The sequence below is a fragment of the Bufo gargarizans genome, chromosome 9 (genome assembly GCF_014858855.1).
Source record: "Bufo gargarizans isolate SCDJY-AF-19 chromosome 9, ASM1485885v1, whole genome shotgun sequence".
In the NCBI taxonomy this organism is placed as follows: domain Eukaryota; kingdom Metazoa; phylum Chordata; class Amphibia; order Anura; family Bufonidae; genus Bufo; species Bufo gargarizans.
Genome location: NC_058088.1, coordinates 144,308,391 through 144,329,430, shown reverse-complemented (window position 1 = coordinate 144,329,430; position 21,040 = coordinate 144,308,391). Strand labels below are relative to the sequence as shown.

At 50.3% G+C, this 21,040-nt stretch overlaps 1 protein-coding gene across 4 annotated transcripts in view; it reads left to right on the top strand.

The window, feature by feature from the left end:
• Positions 1 to 21,040, top strand: part of LOC122946423 (gamma-aminobutyric acid receptor subunit alpha-3-like) — a 489,200-nt gene that overhangs the window by 72,404 nt on the left and 395,756 nt on the right. The window lies entirely within an intron of this gene.

Sequence of the window (21,040 nt, the reverse complement as noted above, 5' to 3'; positions counted from 1 at the left end):
GAGCTGTGTGGTGGGCATTGTTGTCTGTTGTGCATGCAATGCATTGTTACCCACAGTGACAGCAGTCTGACAGCAGGACAACCAAGTGAATGCACAGGGAAAACTGTATGTGCTAAGGTGATAACAGTAACACTGGCTGATAATAAAATGGTCCACACAGTCATCACTCAGGAAAATAACTAGTGTGCAATTTGTGCACGATTCTCTAATAAACCTGAAGAGAGATTGTCACCCTGTCAGATCCGTCCTGCCGCCGCTCCATCCCCTTTGACTATAATGGGGGCGGGGGTGGGGCTCGCGGTGAGAGGCCGCCGGACTAAAAAGTTGGACATGCAGTACTTTTAGTCCGGCGGCCTTTCACCATGCACTGCCGCGCTGCGCCGGAGCTCCGCCCCTGTCCCCATTATAGTCACCCCCGTCCCCTGCCACTAGTGTGAAAGTAGCCTTACAATATCATGGCTTCTGAGCAACAGATCGCGTGGTCTTCACAGTCATCTGTCACTTCTCTTATCTCTCTGCTCCTGGCCCTTAATCTTATCACTGCTGCAACAAAAGCATCAGCCTCAGTGTAAACTGTTCTAGTGACTGACGGTTCTTTTAACTCAAAGAATCAAATGAGTCTCTAAGGCTACTTTCACACTTGCAGCAGGACGGATCCGACAGGCTGTTCACCATGTCGGATCCGTCCTGCGGCTATTTCGCCGTGCCGCCGGACCGTCGCTCCGTCCCCATTGCACGGCGGTGCACGGCGAAAGGCCGCCGGACTAAAATTACTGCATATCAGTTAAACTCGAGTCACTGACAAACTGACCAGTTGGAATCTTCCCCCTTTGGAGAGGAGTCTACCCACTGGACAGTATTTAGTAGCATGTCGGAATTGCTCTAATCAGGAATCATTCTTAGCAGAAAGTAATGCATTACTTACCAGATCTCGAGAAAGGGGCTATCCTACACATCTGCTAAACAGAGCTAGAAAAGCCAAACATGATGAACTGATACAATCTATACCTAGAGAAGAAAATAATAAAGTTTGAGCCACTAAACAAATTGTGAATAAAAACTGAATGCAATGATGTGGAGATGGCAAATGTCAATATTTTATTTGTAATAGAACGTAGATGACAGATCAAACGTTTAATCCAAGTAAATGTATCATTTTAAAGGAAAAATACCATGATTCAAATTTTCACGGTGTCAACAAATCCCAAAAAAGTTGGGACAAGTAGCAATAAGACGCTGGAAAAAGTAAATTTGAGCATAACGAAGAGCTGGAAGACCAATTAACACTAATTAGGTCAATTGGCAACATGATTGGGTATAAAAAGAGCTTCTCAGAGTGGCAGTGTCTCCAATTCCCACAATGTTGCGCAGAAAGATAGTGGAGCAATATCAGAAAGGTGTTACCCAGCGAAAAATTGCAAAGACTTTGCATCTATTATCATCAACTGTGCATAACATTATCCGAAGATTCAGAAAATCTGGAACAATCTCTGTACGTAAGGGTCAAGGCCGTAAAACCATACTGGATGATCTCCGGGCCCCTAAACGACACTGCACCACAAACAGGAATGCTACTGTAAAGGAAATCACAGAATGGGCTCAGGAATACTTCCAGAAACCATTGTCAGTGAACACAATCCACCGTGCCATCCGCCGTTGCCAGCTGAAACTCTACAGTGCAAAGAAGAAAAAGAAGCAGCCATTTCTAAGCAAGATCCACAAGCTCAGGCATTTTCACTGGGCCAGGGATCATTTAAAATGGAGTGTGGCAAAATGGAAGACTGTTCTGTGGTCAGACGAGTCACGATTCGAAGTTCTTTTTGGAAATCTGGGACGCCATGTCATCCAGACCAAAGAGGACAAGGACAACCCAAGTTGTTATCAACGCTCAGTTCAGAAGCCTGCATCTCTGATGGTATGGGGTTGCATGAGTGCATGTGGCATGGGCAGCTTGCATGTCTGGAAAGGCACCATCAATGCAGAACAATATATTCAGGTTCTAGAACAACATATTCTCCCATCCAGATGTCATCTCTTTCAGGGAAGACCCTGCATTTTTCAACAAGATAATGCCAGATCACATTCTGCATCAATCACAACATCATGGCTGCGTAGGAGAAGGATCCGGGTACTGAAATGGCCAGTCTGCAGTCCAGATCTTTCACCTATAGAGAACATTTGGCGCATCATAAAGAGGAAGGTGCAACAAAGAAGGCCCAAGACGATTGAACAGTTAGAGGCCTGTATTAGTGTCACGGCCATGCCTATGACTCCTGCACCGCATGCGGTTGTCAGCGGTGTTGGTTTCGTTGTGAATCACAGGTGAGGGCTTTGGTTTTTGCCTCACCTGTGGTTGCCGCTGGCAACAGTTTTTATGTGGCAGCATTGCAGCCTAAGTTGTCTCGTGGCTGCTTGCTGTGTGGTGCGTGCGGTTGCATCTGGCAACTTGTGTGTTTGGTGTGCACTTCCCATGTCTGGTGTGCACGGGGTTTATTTGTCTGTATTCCCCTTTAAGTTGCAGTCTTCCCTTCCCTGGTGGTGAAAGGGTTAATTCCCTTCCCAGTGTGTGTGTGTGTGTGTGTGTGTCTCACTGGGTGTGTCCGAATGTGGGGTGTGGCTTCTTGGCCTATAAAGCCTCACTGTTAGTTCAGGTCTGAGGGTTGCTTCAGTCATGCTTGGCTGGAGCAGCCTCCTGTCTATTCTACCTGCCAGTGAGAGCCACCCCTGTGGTCATAAAGAGAATGTCACTTTATGTTTTATGTCATGTTGTATGTGATGTACTGTTGGGACCTTTGTTCGTTTGGTTTGTGCAGCTAATGGTTCTGGATTCTGTGTGTGCTCGGGGATCCAGTCAGCAAGGCTGTGGCAGGTTGGTGGAACTCCTTAGTTCACCTGCCATTTCCATTAGTCTGTTTCGGTTCCCCTTTTTTCCCAGCAGCTTTGCCATTGAGACTCCTGCTCCTCCGTACCTTGGAGGAGTAGGTCGTCTTACCCAGCTCCTAGCTCAGGGATCTGCGGAGGGTAAGTCAGGGCTCCGAGGTTCCTGCGCATGGGTCCTCCTACCTTTAAAGGTCAGCCTATGCAGGTAGGAGTTAGTGTCAGGTTAGGGATGCTTGAGGAGGTGACCTGCTCCCTATCCTGTTCTCCTGGCCGAGCAGCCACAACATCATCGGGCATCGCACGGCTGAGGGTTTTCCCCATCCTCAGCCGTGACAATCAGACAAGAATGGGAGAGCATTCCAATTTCTAAACTTGAGAAACTGGTCTCCTCGGTCCCCAGACATCTGTTGAGTGTTGTAAGAAGAAGGGGAGATGCCACACAGTGGTGAAAATGGCCTTGTCCCAACTTTTTGGGGATTTGTTGACACCATGAAATTCTGATTCAACATATTTTTCCCTTAAAATGGTACATTTTCTCAGTTTAAACTTTTGTTCCGTGATTTATGTTCTATTCTGAATAAAATATTAGAAGTTGGCACCTCCACATCATTGCATTCAGTTTTTATTCACGATTTGTATAGTGTCCCAACTTTTTGGGAATCCGGTTTATAATTCATATGGGGCATAGGATGGATCATGGTATGTGTGCTTTCCCATGAAGCCATAAACAGTCAGGGTGGATTGGTCATTGACTCTATAGGAACCCCCCCTTCCCTGTACTAGTCAGATAATGACATCATGAGGTCAATCACTCCCAAAAGCTAATTAGTAGCTCAGCATTCTGGGCTTGTCTGTCACTGATGACCTGTTTGCCAGCCTATGGGAACTGTACGGTGCCATGTATACTGTAAGGCTTTAATAATGTTCCATATAGCATTATGTGGTGCTCCATATGTGACTATAGTAACCTATATATGGTTGTGATGCTCCTTGTCTCATTGTAGCACTGTATATGTAATGACTAGGCACCATATACGGTAACACTATTGGTAAAATGATGGTGCTCCATATTCAACTGTAAAACTGCATATAAGGGTCAAAGAGCTATGTCCCATTGTCTTCAAGGAGTATTCCTTAGTATTTTTGCATTGGCTAGACCTCCCACTAATGTGGTTATTGTGGCCGATGGTTTGCTGACTCCTCCTACTTGCTTTGGCACTTGCCTACTGCCAATTTAGACCCACCTACAATATGATATAAGTTTTTTTTTTTTCAGGGACACTCTAAGAATCCCTATCCGTCCTAAGAAGAAGTTATACAAGATGAATCCCAGTCCTCATCTGAATTGGTGGGATGTGAATGTATTACTAGGAAATGGAATGCAGATGTGCTTGAAAGTTTGTGAAACCTTCAGAAATTTCTATATTTCGGCATAAATATGCCCTAAACTAGATCAGATTTTCATACAAGTCCTAAAAATAGATAAATATAACCAAATCAAACAAATGAGTCGAAAATATTAGACTTTGTAATTTATTTATTGATGGAAAATGATCCAATATCAGGTCTGTGGCAAAAAGTATGTGAATGTATGCAATACAGAGGAAAGATGGGCGGCACAGCTAATGTCCCACATAGGCAAGTGGATTCCAGCGTTACAGAACATACGTGTTACACAGTGTTGCGGTGCTGAAGCCTCCAGCCTATCGGATACAGTGGTGAGTGCTGCCTGCTTTATTCTTTATATACAAAAAGTATGTGAACCTTTTGCTTGCAGTATCTCACATGATTTATGTGTGCTGCAATAACCGCATCTACACATATCCGGTAACTGTTGATTAGTTTTGCACATTGGCTTGGAGGAATTTTAGCCTATTCCTCCGTACAAAACAGCTTTAAGTCGTTTATGTTGGTGGGTCTCTTCCCATTAACTGTTTACTTCCAGAACTTTTCTTTTGGATTAAAGTCAATGTGACGAAACCAACCTCGCCACGGTGTTTTGGAGGGGGCTGGTTGCCAGCCTCTTGCCTCAGGATTATGGCCCATACTAACTTTAAAGAACACAGGCCGGCCGCACAGCTTAAATCTGTCTTTGGAATTGTATTTTATTATGTGAGGGTACCCAGATGGCTAGTTTAATTGTATTCGTGTGGTCTGAGTGTCATTCGCCTAACGATATGCACTCAGACTTGAGCTATCTGGGAATATGTTAAATGTCTGTGGTTGCTGGGAGGGTGTGACATTGTGTGTTTAACTGGTGATTTCTGTCCTGTTGTCCCCGCATGTGTATTGGCGATCTCCCCTTTGTCCTGAGAGATAATTGGATTATCCCTCGGTTGTCTCTGGGGCAGAGAGGAGGAAACCATGATGCATTGTGGGGATGTGCTGTATCTGTTCGGTGTGTCGCAGTCTCCATTCTGGTCCCCTAGGGGCGTGTCCACCAGATATGGGACCTGCATAAATACGGGCGAGTAGCCCTCAATAAAGTGTTCCTGTTTTATCCTTCATCATGTTGAGACTGGTGTTTGGATAACTGATCAAAACTGGGGGATTGCTATACGCTGAAGATTTGCTATACTCCCCTGGCATAACTACTAGCTCTTGTAAGAGCTGTTCCTGCTCTCTGGCTGTAGGAGAGGTTCACCCACTGGAGCCTGGAGCCTTGTCGTAGGTCCAGCGTGGGTGGAGGACGGTGAGACCCCAACCAAGCTGCGGCGGTTCGTGGGGTCTGCAGGGCGTACAGTTTCAAGTGGAGTGCTTGGAGTCCTCGGAAAGCACTAGGAGCATCTATCGACGGAGGTACTCGGTCGGGGTGCCAGGCGTTCCGTTATATTGGTGGCAAGCAGTGGGATGGCGTCCTAGTGTGAGGAGAAGCAGCTCGGAGACACCGTTCGTGGAGTATATTGAGGGCAACGCTAGTATCCGTACAGCGCCCCTGGCTACAGCAGGATGGAATCGGCTAGTCTTCGAACAGCATTCCACTACGAGGAGGATGATGACCCGGACTGGAGGGATGCAGTCCGGAAAGGCGTCTGGCACGAGGCCATGGAAGATGTACAGCGTCGGCGGGGCGAGTGTCTCCCAAGTGAGGAGCAGCAGTTGCGGATGCGAGTGGCCCTGCGAATGCCCCTTCTGGGAGAGGAGCCCCTGAATGAGTGGGTGACAGAACTGGAGAGCCTGGTATGGAAGGAGCTTTGGCTAGATGACGCCTACCAGGCCCTCTGGTGGTATGTGATTCGGCACTCTCCCTGGATGGCTGAGCACGACAGACCCGAGGGTGAGGATTATGATGGCCCTGGCCTGTTGTTTGAGGCCTTCGCAGAACCGGAGTTCGGAGATGCTGGAGGGTCCCGGTTCTGGGATATCTATGACTACAGAGAGGCTATGCATGATTGGGCTACAGCGAGAGAGGTGAGACAAGACCTGGCATCTCTAGTGACAAAGGAGTGGGAGCTGGAGCAGGACTACCAATACTTCTTCAGCTCAATTCGGTCCCAATATACACTGCCAGAGAGCTGGGTGGCAGTCCCAGACCTACAACCCTACAGCTGGGAAGATCCGACTGAAGTATCCCCTGCTTCAGTACCAGCTACAGAGGTAGGGGTCCTCATAGACTGGTCCTGTGAGGAACCACAACAGGCAGGTGGAGACGGGACCGAGGGCTCTCCTCCGGGATGCTGGGATGCTGGCCCAGACCCTCAGCAGCAGCCGGAGTTGCCAGGTGTGGACGCAGGTGATCCTGACTCGCAAATGTTGAGGGACCTCACAGACTGGTCCTGGGAGGACCCACAGATGGCAGGTGGAGATGGGACCGAGGTCTCTCTACTGGCCCTACAGGGATGCTGGGCCGCCTGCCCAGATCTCCAGCGGCAGTGCATATCACAGGGAGAGGAGACAACCGGTCTCTCTCCCCAGCGGCAACCTGAGTTCCAGGGGGAGGAGATGCGGAGTCCCTCTGCCTTACAGCAACCAGAGTCCTGGGGAGGAGAGGCAACCGGCCTCACCTTCCACCAGCAGCCGGAGATACCAGGAAAAGGGGAACACAAGCCCTTCTGCATAGGCGCAGATGAGACCGCGGGCTCGGTGCCAGTCCTACAGGGATGCTGGACAGTCGGTCCAGATCCCCATCCATCTTCGCAGGGATACCAGGAGGAGGAGGTAAGCGAGCCCTCCCCTTCTCAGCTACTTCCCAACAGAGTTCTGGGGGCAGGGGATGAGCCTGCGCTACCCACTGATTTCTTCCCAGCGGAAGTGCTGGCATCTGGGCAGAGTGCAGTCGGCCTCTGCCCTCCCCTATCCTCTTCTCCAGAGCCGGACTCCCCACCGGCTACCCCAGCGGAAGAGCTGGCATCTGGGCAGAGCGCAGTCGGCCTCTGCCCTCCCCTACCGTCTTCTTCAGAGCCGGACTTTCCACAGGCTACCCCCGCGGAAGAGCTGGCATCTGGGCAGAGCGCAGTCGGCCTCTGCCCACCAAGTACCTACAGCTCCAAGCTGGAGAACCACAAGGCAGCAAGGAGTCGCAGATGCCCACTCAACAGCTGGGGACATACGGAACAGAGCCAGGCCCCAAAATTCAACAGGTCCAGTATGGGGTTGTGGTTGGACTGCCAGACTAACTCAGGTACTGACCGTGAGGTCAGGTATCTGGTTAGTCTTCCCTGCAAGGGGGAGATGTGTGACGAAACCAACCTCGCCACGGTGTTTTGGAGGGGGCTGGTTGCCAGCCTCTTGCCTCAGGATTATGGCCCATACTAACTTTAAAGAACACAGGCCGGCCGCACAGCTTAAATCTGTCTTTGGAATTGTATTTTATTATGTGAGGGTACCCAGATGGCTAGTTTAATTGTATTCGTGTGGTCTGAGTGTCATTCGCCTAACGATATGCACTCAGACTTGAGCTATCTGGGAATATGTTAAATGTCTGTGGTTGCTGGGAGGGTGTGACATTGTGTGTTTAACTGGTGATTTCTGTCCTGTTGTCCCCGCATGTGTATTGGCGATCTCCCCTTTGTCCTGAGAGATAATTGGATTATCCCTCGGTTGTCTCTGGGGCAGAGAGGAGGAAACCATGATGCATTGTGGGGATGTGCTGTATCTGTTCGGTGTGTCGCAGTCTCCATTCTGGTCCCCTGGGGGCGTGTCCACCAGATATGGACCTGCATAAATACGGGCGAGTAGCCCTCAATAAAGTGTTCCTGTTTTATCCTTCATCATGTTGAGACTGGTGTTTGGATAACTGATCAAAACTGGGGGATTGCTATACGCTGAAGATTTGCTATACTCCCCTGGCATAACTACTAGCTCTTGTAAGAGCTGTTCCTGCTCTCTGGCTGTAGGAGAGGTTCACCCACTGGAGCCTGGAGCCTTGTCGTAGGTCCAGCGTGGGTGGAGGACGGTGAGACCCCAACCAAGCTGCGGCGGTTCGTGGGGTCTGCAGGGCGTACAGTTTCAAGTGGAGTGCTTGGAGTCCTCGGAAAGCACTAGGAGCATCTATCGACGGAGGTACTCGGTCGGGGTGCCAGGCGTTCCGTTATATTGGTGGCAAGCAGTGGGATGGCGTCCTAGTGTGAGGAGAAGCAGCTCGGAGACACCGTTCGTGGAGTATATTGAGGGCAACGCTAGTATCCGTACAGCGCCCCTGGCTACAGCAGGATGGAATCGGCTAGTCTTCGAACAGCATTCCACTACGAGGAGGATGATGACCCGGACTGGAGGGATGCAGTCCGGAAAGGCGTCTGGCACGAGGCCATGGAAGATGTACAGCGTCGGCGGGGCGAGTGTCTCCCAAGTGAGGAGCAGCAGTTGCGGATGCGAGTGGCCCTGCGAATGCCCCTTCTGGGAGAGGAGCCCCTGAATGAGTGGGTGACAGAACTGGAGAGCCTGGTATGGAAGGAGCTTTGGCTAGATGACGCCTACCAGGCCCTCTGGTGGTATGTGATTCGGCACTCTCCCTGGATGGCTGAGCACGACAGACCCGAGGGTGAGGATTATGATGGCCCTGGCCTGTTGTTTGAGGCCTTCGCAGAACCGGAGTTCGGAGATGCTGGAGGGTCCCGGTTCTGGGATATCTATGACTACAGAGAGGCTATGCATGATTGGGCTACAGCGAGAGAGGTGAGACAAGACCTGGCATCTCTAGTGACAAAGGAGTGGGAGCTGGAGCAGGACTACCAATACTTCTTCAGCTCAATTCGGTCCCAATATACACTGCCAGAGAGCTGGGTGGCAGTCCCAGACCTACAACCCTACAGCTGGGAAGATCCGACTGAAGTATCCCCTGCTTCAGTACCAGCTACAGAGGTAGGGGTCCTCATAGACTGGTCCTGTGAGGAACCACAACAGGCAGGTGGAGACGGGACCGAGGGCTCTCCTCCGGGATGCTGGGATGCTGGCCCAGACCCTCAGCAGCAGCCGGAGTTGCCAGGTGTGGACGCAGGTGATCCTGACTCGCAAATGTTGAGGGACCTCACAGACTGGTCCTGGGAGGACCCACAGATGGCAGGTGGAGATGGGACCGAGGTCTCTCTACTGGCCCTACAGGGATGCTGGGCCGCCTGCCCAGATCTCCAGCGGCAGTGCATATCACAGGGAGAGGAGACAACCGGTCTCTCTCCCCAGCGGCAACCTGAGTTCCAGGGGGAGGAGATGCGGAGTCCCTCTGCCTTACAGCAACCAGAGTCCTGGGGAGGAGAGGCAACCGGCCTCACCTTCCACCAGCAGCCGGAGATACCAGGGAAAAGGGGAACACAAGCCCTTCTGCATAGGCGCAGATGAGACCGCGGGCTCGGTGCCAGTCCTACAGGGATGCTGGACAGTCGGTCCAGATCCCCATCCATCTTCGCAGGGATACCAGGAGGAGGAGGTAAGCGAGCCCTCCCCTTCTCAGCTACTTCCCAACAGAGTTCTGGGGGCAGGGGATGAGCCTGCGCTACCCACTGATTTCTTCCCAGCGGAAGTGCTGGCATCTGGGCAGAGTGCAGTCGGCCTCTGCCCTCCCCTATCCTCTTCTCCAGAGCCGGACTCCCCACCGGCTACCCCAGCGGAAGAGCTGGCATCTGGGCAGAGCGCAGTCGGCCTCTGCCCTCCCCTACCGTCTTCTTCAGAGCCGGACTTTCCACAGGCTACCCCCGCGGAAGAGCTGGCATCTGGGCAGAGCGCAGTCGGCCTCTGCCCACCAAGTACCTACAGCTCCAAGCTGGAGAACCACAAGGCAGCAAGGAGTCGCAGATGCCCACTCAACAGCTGGGGACATACGGAACAGAGCCAGGCCCCAAAATTCAACAGGTCCAGTATGGGGTTGTGGTTGGACTGCCAGACTAACTCAGGTACTGACCGTGAGGTCAGGTATCTGGTTAGTCTTCCCTGCAAGGGGGAGATGTGTGACGAAACCAACCTCGCCACGGTGTTTTGGAGGGGGCTGGTTGCCAGCCTCTTGCCTCAGGATTATGGCCCATACTAACTTTAAAGAACACAGGCCGGCCGCACAGCTTAAATCTGTCTTTGGAATTGTATTTTATTATGTGAGGGTACCCAGATGGCTAGTTTAATTGTATTCGTGTGGTCTGAGTGTCATTCGCCTAACGATATGCACTCAGACTTGAGCTATCTGGGAATATGTTAAATGTCTGTGGTTGCTGGGAGGGTGTGACATTGTGTGTTTAACTGGTGATTTCTGTCCTGTTGTCCCCGCATGTGTATTGGCGATCTCCCCTTTGTCCTGAGAGATAATTGGATTATCCCTCGGTTGTCTCTGGGGCAGAGAGGAGGAAACCATGATGCATTGTGGGGATGTGCTGTATCTGTTCGGTGTGTCGCAGTCTCCATTCTGGTCCCCTGGGGGCGTGTCCACCAGATATGGACCTGCATAAATACGGGCGAGTAGCCCTCAATAAAGTGTTCCTGTTTTATCCTTCATCATGTTGAGACTGGTGTTTGGATAACTGATCAAAACTGGGGGATTGCTATACGCTGAAGATTTGCTATACTCCCCTGGCATAACTACTAGCTCTTGTAAGAGCTGTTCCTGCTCTCTGGCTGTAGGAGAGGTTCACCCACTGGAGCCTGGAGCCTTGTCGTAGGTCCAGCGTGGGTGGAGGACGGTGAGACCCCAACCAAGCTGCGGCGGTTCGTGGGGTCTGCAGGGCGTACAGTTTCAAGTGGAGTGCTTGGAGTCCTCGGAAAGCACTAGGAGCATCTATCGACGGAGGTACTCGGTCGGGGTGCCAGGCGTTCCGTTATATTGGTGGCAAGCAGTGGGATGGCGTCCTAGTGTGAGGAGAAGCAGCTCGGAGACACCGTTCGTGGAGTATATTGAGGGCAACGCTAGTATCCGTACAGCGCCCCTGGCTACAGCAGGATGGAATCGGCTAGTCTTCGAACAGCATTCCACTACGAGGAGGATGATGACCCGGACTGGAGGGATGCAGTCCGGAAAGGCGTCTGGCACGAGGCCATGGAAGATGTACAGCGTCGGCGGGGCGAGTGTCTCCCAAGTGAGGAGCAGCAGTTGCGGATGCGAGTGGCCCTGCGAATGCCCCTTCTGGGAGAGGAGCCCCTGAATGAGTGGGTGACAGAACTGGAGAGCCTGGTATGGAAGGAGCTTTGGCTAGATGACGCCTACCAGGCCCTCTGGTGGTATGTGATTCGGCACTCTCCCTGGATGGCTGAGCACGACAGACCCGAGGGTGAGGATTATGATGGCCCTGGCCTGTTGTTTGAGGCCTTCGCAGAACCGGAGTTCGGAGATGCTGGAGGGTCCCGGTTCTGGGATATCTATGACTACAGAGAGGCTATGCATGATTGGGCTACAGCGAGAGAGGTGAGACAAGACCTGGCATCTCTAGTGACAAAGGAGTGGGAGCTGGAGCAGGACTACCAATACTTCTTCAGCTCAATTCGGTCCCAATATACACTGCCAGAGAGCTGGGTGGCAGTCCCAGACCTACAACCCTACAGCTGGGAAGATCCGACTGAAGTATCCCCTGCTTCAGTACCAGCTACAGAGGTAGGGGTCCTCATAGACTGGTCCTGTGAGGAACCACAACAGGCAGGTGGAGACGGGACCGAGGGCTCTCCTCCGGGATGCTGGGATGCTGGCCCAGACCCTCAGCAGCAGCCGGAGTTGCCAGGTGTGGACGCAGGTGATCCTGACTCGCAAATGTTGAGGGACCTCACAGACTGGTCCTGGGAGGACCCACAGATGGCAGGTGGAGATGGGACCGAGGTCTCTCTACTGGCCCTACAGGGATGCTGGGCCGCCTGCCCAGATCTCCAGCGGCAGTGCATATCACAGGGAGAGGAGACAACCGGTCTCTCTCCCCAGCGGCAACCTGAGTTCCAGGGGGAGGAGATGCGGAGTCCCTCTGCCTTACAGCAACCAGAGTCCTGGGGAGGAGAGGCAACCGGCCTCACCTTCCACCAGCAGCCGGAGATACCAGGAAAAGGGGAACACAAGCCCTTCTGCATAGGCGCAGATGAGACCGCGGGCTCGGTGCCAGTCCTACAGGGATGCTGGACAGTCGGTCCAGATCCCCATCCATCTTCGCAGGGATACCAGGAGGAGGAGGTAAGCGAGCCCTCCCCTTCTCAGCTACTTCCCAACAGAGTTCTGGGGGCAGGGGATGAGCCTGCGCTACCCACTGATTTCTTCCCAGCGGAAGTGCTGGCATCTGGGCAGAGTGCAGTCGGCCTCTGCCCTCCCCTATCCTCTTCTCCAGAGCCGGACTCCCCACCGGCTACCCCAGCGGAAGAGCTGGCATCTGGGCAGAGCGCAGTCGGCCTCTGCCCTCCCCTACCGTCTTCTTCAGAGCCGGACTTTCCACAGGCTACCCCCGCGGAAGAGCTGGCATCTGGGCAGAGCGCAGTCGGCCTCTGCCCACCAAGTACCTACAGCTCCAAGCTGGAGAACCACAAGGCAGCAAGGAGTCGCAGATGCCCACTCAACAGCTGGGGACATACGGAACAGAGCCAGGCCCCAAAATTCAACAGGTCCAGTATGGGGTTGTGGTTGGACTGCCAGACTAACTCAGGTACTGACCGTGAGGTCAGGTATCTGGTTAGTCTTCCCTGCAAGGGGGAGATGTGTGACGAAACCAACCTCGCCACGGTGTTTTGGAGGGGGCTGGTTGCCAGCCTCTTGCCTCAGGATTATGGCCCATACTAACTTTAAAGAACACAGGCCGGCCGCACAGCTTAAATCTGTCTTTGGAATTGTATTTTATTATGTGAGGGTACCCAGATGGCTAGTTTAATTGTATTCGTGTGGTCTGAGTGTCATTCGCCTAACGATATGCACTCAGACTTGAGCTATCTGGGAATATGTTAAATGTCTGTGGTTGCTGGGAGGGTGTGACATTGTGTGTTTAACTGGTGATTTCTGTCCTGTTGTCCCCGCATGTGTATTGGCGATCTCCCCTTTGTCCTGAGAGATAATTGGATTATCCCTCGGTTGTCTCTGGGGCAGAGAGGAGGAAACCATGATGCATTGTGGGGATGTGCTGTATCTGTTCGGTGTGTCGCAGTCTCCATTCTGGTCCCCTGGGGGCGTGTCCACCAGATATGGACCTGCATAAATACGGGCGAGTAGCCCTCAATAAAGTGTTCCTGTTTTATCCTTCATCATGTTGAGACTGGTGTTTGGATAACTGATCAAAACTGGGGGATTGCTATACGCTGAAGATTTGCTATACTCCCCTGGCATAACTACTAGCTCTTGTAAGAGCTGTTCCTGCTCTCTGGCTGTAGGAGAGGTTCACCCACTGGAGCCTGGAGCCTTGTCGTAGGTCCAGCGTGGGTGGAGGACGGTGAGACCCCAACCAAGCTGCGGCGGTTCGTGGGGTCTGCAGGGCGTACAGTTTCAAGTGGAGTGCTTGGAGTCCTCGGAAAGCACTAGGAGCATCTATCGACGGAGGTACTCGGTCGGGGTGCCAGGCGTTCCGTTATATTGGTGGCAAGCAGTGGGATGGCGTCCTAGTGTGAGGAGAAGCAGCTCGGAGACACCGTTCGTGGAGTATATTGAGGGCAACGCTAGTATCCGTACAGCGCCCCTGGCTACAGCAGGATGGAATCGGCTAGTCTTCGAACAGCATTCCACTACGAGGAGGATGATGACCCGGACTGGAGGGATGCAGTCCGGAAAGGCGTCTGGCACGAGGCCATGGAAGATGTACAGCGTCGGCGGGGCGAGTGTCTCCCCAGTGAGGAGCAGCAGTTGCGGATGCGAGTGGCCCTGCGAATGCCCCTTCTGGGAGAGGAGCCCCTGAATGAGTGGGTGACAGAACTGGAGAGCCTGGTATGGAAGGAGCTTTGGCTAGATGACGCCTACCAGGCCCTCTGGTGGTATGTGATTCGGCACTCTCCCTGGATGGCTGAGCACGACAGACCCGAGGGTGAGGATTATGATGGCCCTGGCCTGTTGTTTGAGGCCTTCGCAGAACCGGAGTTCGGAGATGCTGGAGGGTCCCGGTTCTGGGATATCTATGACTACAGAGAGGCTATGCATGATTGGGCTACAGCGAGAGAGGTGAGACAAGACCTGGCATCTCTAGTGACAAAGGAGTGGGAGCTGGAGCAGGACTACCAATACTTCTTCAGCTCAATTCGGTCCCAATATACACTGCCAGAGAGCTGGGTGGCAGTCCCAGACCTACAACCCTACAGCTGGGAAGATCCGACTGAAGTATCCCCTGCTTCAGTACCAGCTACAGAGGTAGGGGTCCTCATAGACTGGTCCTGTGAGGAACCACAACAGGCAGGTGGAGACGGGACCGAGGGCTCTCCTCCGGGATGCTGGGATGCTGGCCCAGACCCTCAGCAGCAGCCGGAGTTGCCAGGTGTGGACGCAGGTGATCCTGACTCGCAAATGTTGAGGGACCTCACAGACTGGTCCTGGGAGGACCCACAGATGGCAGGTGGAGATGGGACCGAGGTCTCTCTACTGGCCCTACAGGGATGCTGGGCCGCCTGCCCAGATCTCCAGCGGCAGTGCATATCACAGGGAGAGGAGACAACCGGTCTCTCTCCCCAGCGGCAACCTGAGTTCCAGGGGGAGGAGATGCGGAGTCCCTCTGCCTTACAGCAACCAGAGTCCTGGGGAGGAGAGGCAACCGGCCTCACCTTCCACCAGCAGCCGGAGATACCAGGAAAAGGGGAACACAAGCCCTTCTGCATAGGCGCAGATGAGACCGCGGGCTCGGTGCCAGTCCTACAGGGATGCTGGACAGTCGGTCCAGATCCCCATCCATCTTCGCAGGGATACCAGGAGGAGGAGGTAAGCGAGCCCTCCCCTTCTCAGCTACTTCCCAACAGAGTTCTGGGGGCAGGGGATGAGCCTGCGCTACCCACTGATTTCTTCCCAGCGGAAGTGCTGGCATCTGGGCAGAGTGCAGTCGGCCTCTGCCCTCCCCTATCCTCTTCTCCAGAGCCGGACTCCCCACCGGCTACCCCAGCGGAAGAGCTGGCATCTGGGCAGAGCGCAGTCGGCCTCTGCCCTCCCCTACCGTCTTCTTCAGAGCCGGACTTTCCACAGGCTACCCCCGCGGAAGAGCTGGCATCTGGGCAGAGCGCAGTCGGCCTCTGCCCACCAAGTACCTACAGCTCCAAGCTGGAGAACCACAAGGCAGCAAGGAGTCGCAGATGCCCACTCAACAGCTGGGGACATACGGAACAGAGCCAGGCCCCAAAATTCAACAGGTCCAGTATGGGGTTGTGGTTGGACTGCCAGACTAACTCAGGTACTGACCGTGAGGTCAGGTATCTGGTTAGTCTTCCCTGCAAGGGGGAGATGTGTGACGAAACCAACCTCGCCACGGTGTTTTGGAGGGGGCTGGTTGCCAGCCTCTTGCCTCAGGATTATGGCCCATACTAACTTTAAAGAACACAGGCCGGCCGCACAGCTTAAATCTGTCTTTGGAATTGTATTTTATTATGTGAGGGTACCCAGATGGCTAGTTTAATTGTATTCGTGTGGTCTGAGTGTCATTCGCCTAACGATATGCACTCAGACTTGAGCTATCTGGGAATATGTTAAATGTCTGTGGTTGCTGGGAGGGTGTGACATTGTGTGTTTAACTGGTGATTTCTGTCCTTTTGTCCCCGCATGTGTATTGGCGATCTCCCCTTTGTCCTGAGAGATAATTGGATTATCCCTCGGTTGTCTCTGGGGCAGAGAGGAGGAAACCATGATGCATTGTGGGGATGTGCTGTATCTGTTCGGTGTGTCGCAGTCTCCATTCTGGTCCCCTGGGGGCGTGTCCACCAGATATGGACCTGCATAAATACGGGCGAGTAGCCCTCAATAAAGTGTTCCTGTTTTATCCTTCATCATGTTGAGACTGGTGTTTGGATAACTGATCAAAACTGGGGGATTGCTATACGCTGAAGATTTGCTATACTCCCCTGGCATAACTACTAGCTCTTGTAAGAGCTGTTCCTGCTCTCTGGCTGTAGGAGAGGTTCACCCACTGGAGCCTGGAGCCTTGTCGTAGGTCCAGCGTGGGTGGAGGACGGTGAGACCCCAACCAAGCTGCGGCGGTTCGTGGGGTCTGCAGGGCGTACGGTTTCAAGTGGAGTGCTTGGAGTCCTCGGAAAGCACTAGGAGCATCTATCGACGGAGGTACTCGGTCGGGGTGCCAGGCGTTCCGTTACAGTCAAGACTTAGACATTTCAAAACTGTATTCTTCTTTAACCATTCATTGATAGAATGAGTTGTGCCCTTAGGATCTTTGTTTTTGTAGCATGGCCCATGTTCTCTTGAGATTCAGCTCATGAACAGGTGTCCTGACATTGTCCTTTAGAATAACCTGGAATAATTTAGAATTTTATTGTTCCATCAATCCCGGCCCAATGCACCAAAATAATCCCCAATCATGATAAACGCTATCAAACTGCTGACTGGCTGCAATGTTCTTTTTTATAGCGTAGTGGCTTTTTCTTTGCCATCCTACTATGTGCACTATCGTTGTTTAATGTCCTCCATTTGGTGGCTTCATTAACATTATCTAATGTGAGAAAAGCCTTAGAGGTTACATTAGGTTACTTTTTGACCTTGCAGACTATTATACACCTTGTTCTTGGTATGTTCTTTGTTGGTCAACAACTCCTGGAGAGGGAAATAATGGTCTTGAATGTCCCCCATTTATCAAAATCAGTCTGACTGTGGATTGTGGAGTCTAAACTCTTTAGAGGTAATTTTGTAACCTTTTCCAGGTTCATTAACATCAGCAGCTCTTCTTTTGCAATCCTTATAAATGTCCTTTGTGCCATGATATACTTCTACAAACACATGTTCTGAATACCAGACTTTGATAGATCACCATTGATTGAAAACAGAAGAGTATAGTGAAAACCGGCACTCTACATCTAGCAGTGATACTAAAGAAGCAATGTACACAGGTATGGTAGTAGTTTCATCCTCTACTCCAGCTGCCACCTCCCAAGATGGCTCAACAACATACCAGAGAGCCAATTCAGACGTCTGAGACGCAACTGCACTAAAGACGACACATTTGAGAAAGAGGCTGAGATCCTAAAAGCACAATTTATTAAAAAAAGAATACCCCCCAACCAAAATTGAGACATCCCTCACAAAGGTAAGAAAACTAAATAGAACCTCCTTCAACGACAACCCTGAGAACAAAACGAAAACACAAACAAACGAAACCCCAAAGCTGATACTACCTTTCAGCACACAACATAAAAATATCGAAAAAATGATCAACACCCATTGGCACCACATTCAAAAGGACAAAATGATAGGCCCCTCCATCTCTACAAAACCTCACATCATATACACAAGGGCTCCAAATCTAGGCCTGAAAATTGCGCCTTCCATTAAAATACAACAGAAAAACAAAACCTCACAATAAACACATGGCAAAAACTCAAAGGATTCTATAGGTGCAATCAATGCTCCAACTGTAAAATTGCTTCATTTAAGAAAAAAACTGAGAGAGTACAATCCACAACCACAACACTAGAACACGAAATAAAGGAATTCCTCACCTGCAGCAGCACAAACCTAATCTACATCATCACCTGTCCCTGTAAAAAACTACAATTATACCGGGAGGCCTAAACGCCAATTTCGAACTATTTGGGTTCCTATAAATCTTCCCTGGAGTGACTGCCCCCGTTCGACTCGCTGTAGGCGTCCGGCTGTCTACCAGCACCCTTACCGCCACTCTATACGTGGCCGCCACCCCATCACCACTAAAACAGCGAGTCCTGAAAATTGGATCCAACAACGGACCCCAAAATACCAAACCGCAAAAGAAAATCCATACAAAATACCAAACCACCAAAAAGATTGAGAAATTTATCATCACACATTGAAAAACACCTAACAACAATAAGAATCACATAACCCAAAATTGGATCCCAAAACCGGATCCAAGTCTTGGACCAAAAAATTGAATCCAAATATGGGTTCCAAAAACTCTAAAATAAAAAATTAGCACAAAAACCACAGAGGACAACACACACACCACCAAAAAAGATTGAAGTTCCTCCACTAGCACATATCACGGAATGCACTACCCCAACCATTCACACTGCCTGTCACCACTAGACACACCCCCCGCCAACACACACACCAAAACTCATAATCGTAAAAAGACACCACCACCTCACATAACACTCCCTAGACATTGAATATGCCCAAAATAAAAATTAACCTAAAAAACGCACCGTTGGAAAAAACGCAGCGGTACCGCAGGAAATACAAAAACCACAGAACCCTGATTAAATTAGAAACCACAAGCTAATAAAGAATCAAACCAACAACCAGCACAACACTACACCGTCTACAGTAGAACAAGTACAAATAAAGAAAGCCGTCCAATTAGTACAGCAGGCAAACACCAAAAAATCGGATTCCACCTAAAAAATTCAGATCCTACTTGATTTTTACAAACAAAAAATTCGGATTCCACCGGATTTTTTATAAACTAAACCAACTCCTGAAAAAAACAGATCCAAAAATCGGACACATCCAAACTTTCGATGGAACCATCATACCCAAAAGTTCGGATCACGTAAAATCGGATCCACCACCTTACATAACACTCCCTAGACATTGAATATGCCCAAAATCAAAATCAACCTAAAAAAAAGCACCATTGAAAAAAACGCAGCGGTACCGCAGGAAATACAAAAACTACAGAACCCAAATTAGGGTCCCTAGACATTGAATATGCCCAAAAACAAAATCAATCTAAAAAACGCACCATTGGCAGAAAACGCAGCTGTACCGCAGGAAATACAAAAACTACAGAACCCTGATTAAATTAGAAACCATAAGCTAATAAAGAACCAAACCAACAACCAGCACAACACTACACCGTCTACAGTAGAACAAGTGCAAATAAAGGAGGCCATCCAATTAGTACAGCAGGCAAACACAAAAAATTCGGATCCCACTTGATTTTTACAAACAAAAAAATTTGGATTCCACCGGATTTTTTACAAACTAAACCAACTCCCGAAAAAACCAGACCCAAAAATCGGACACATCCAGACTTTCGATGGAACCACCATACCCAAAAGTTCGGATCACATAAAATTGGATCTAGTCCAGGTCTTTGAAAGATCCACAAGCAGTATAAAAGGCAATACAATGGCAGTCAGAGGGCTACCACTGATGAAGAAGGCAGCTAAGACCTTCGAAACGCGTCTGTGACTCCCCTCTAAACCTGCAAGAAATCTTACCCTGGAAGCGCTTCCAAATAATCGTTTACATCCGAATCTTCTGGATCGAAAAAGACCGCCAGCGAAAGTTTACAAACCGAGTTCGGCAAAGATACGTGAGACGCCAGATAAGTGACGTCACACCCACGTGGAACGCCAAAGACCGGGAAACAGACAGCATAGAGCGCAGCAAGGACGCTCCAACAGCCGGGACACCTACACTTCACAAAGAAGGTAAATAGTCAGGGTGCAGCCCTCTTTAGTGTGTGGGACGCCACACCAGGTGCAGCATCCGACTGACACATTACATATATTTTTTTATCTTTTTATCTTTTTGTCATTATATATTTTTTTTTCTACTGTGACCAACATCAGTGTCTGGCCAGCAAGCCCTAAACAGGGAAACACTGCACCTTCTCCTCTGCAATATATTTTTTATATACTTCCATATAGCCCATATTATACAAGACTATACACAAATGGACACAATGAACTATTGAACCCACTGAAGGTGGAAACCACCATCGGACAACCACCGCATTGTCCCACCCCCGCATCCACCTTTGCACATCTTTTTTATTGTACATCCCCACCTCTGCAAATTGCAATTTCCATTTTTATATCTTTTATCCTTTACCCTTCATTTTTATCGTATTCTCATAAAAATAAATACGCATTTTTACTACCATACCTGTGTACATTGTTTCTTTAGTATCACTGGTAGATGTAGAGTGCCGGTTTTCACTATACTCTTCAATTTCCATAAACCCCCTTTCTGATTGGGTGAATCAGTTCAAAACCAGAGCACCTATACATTGTACTGATCAGGTGAGCCACCAGTAACGCACTTTTTCTTCCTCACATTGATTGAAAACACCTCACAGTAAATTTTACCTTCAAATCTGCTAATCCTAAAAGGTACTTATACTTTTGCCACTCACTGACAATGTGCTATTGAATCACTGTGCTCAGTAAACAATGAAAGGCTAGTTTCACTATTAGGCCTCATGCACACGACCGTCGTGTGCATCCGTGGCCGTTGACTTTCAATGGGTCCGTGGAAAAATCGGAAAATGCACCGTTTGGCAGCCGCATCCGTGATCCGTGTTTCCTGGCCGTGAAAAAAATATGACCTGTCCTATTTTTTTCACGGCCAACGGTTCACGGACCCATTCAAGTCAATGGGTCCGTGAAAAATCACGGATGCACACAAGATTGTCATCCGCGTCCGTGATCCGTGTCCTTTTTTTCCTATCATTTCAATGGCAAACTTGACTTAGATTTTTTTTTTTCAATTTTCATGTCCGTGGATCCTCCAAAAAACAAGGAAGACCTACGGACGAAAAAACGGTCAAGGATCAAGGACCTACGGACCCCGTTTTTGCGGACCTTAAAAAAAAAAACGGTCGTGTGCATGAGGCCTTACATAGGAAACAGCCTGACAGATTTCTCTGTTTTCAGCATTGGTGGAACCTAC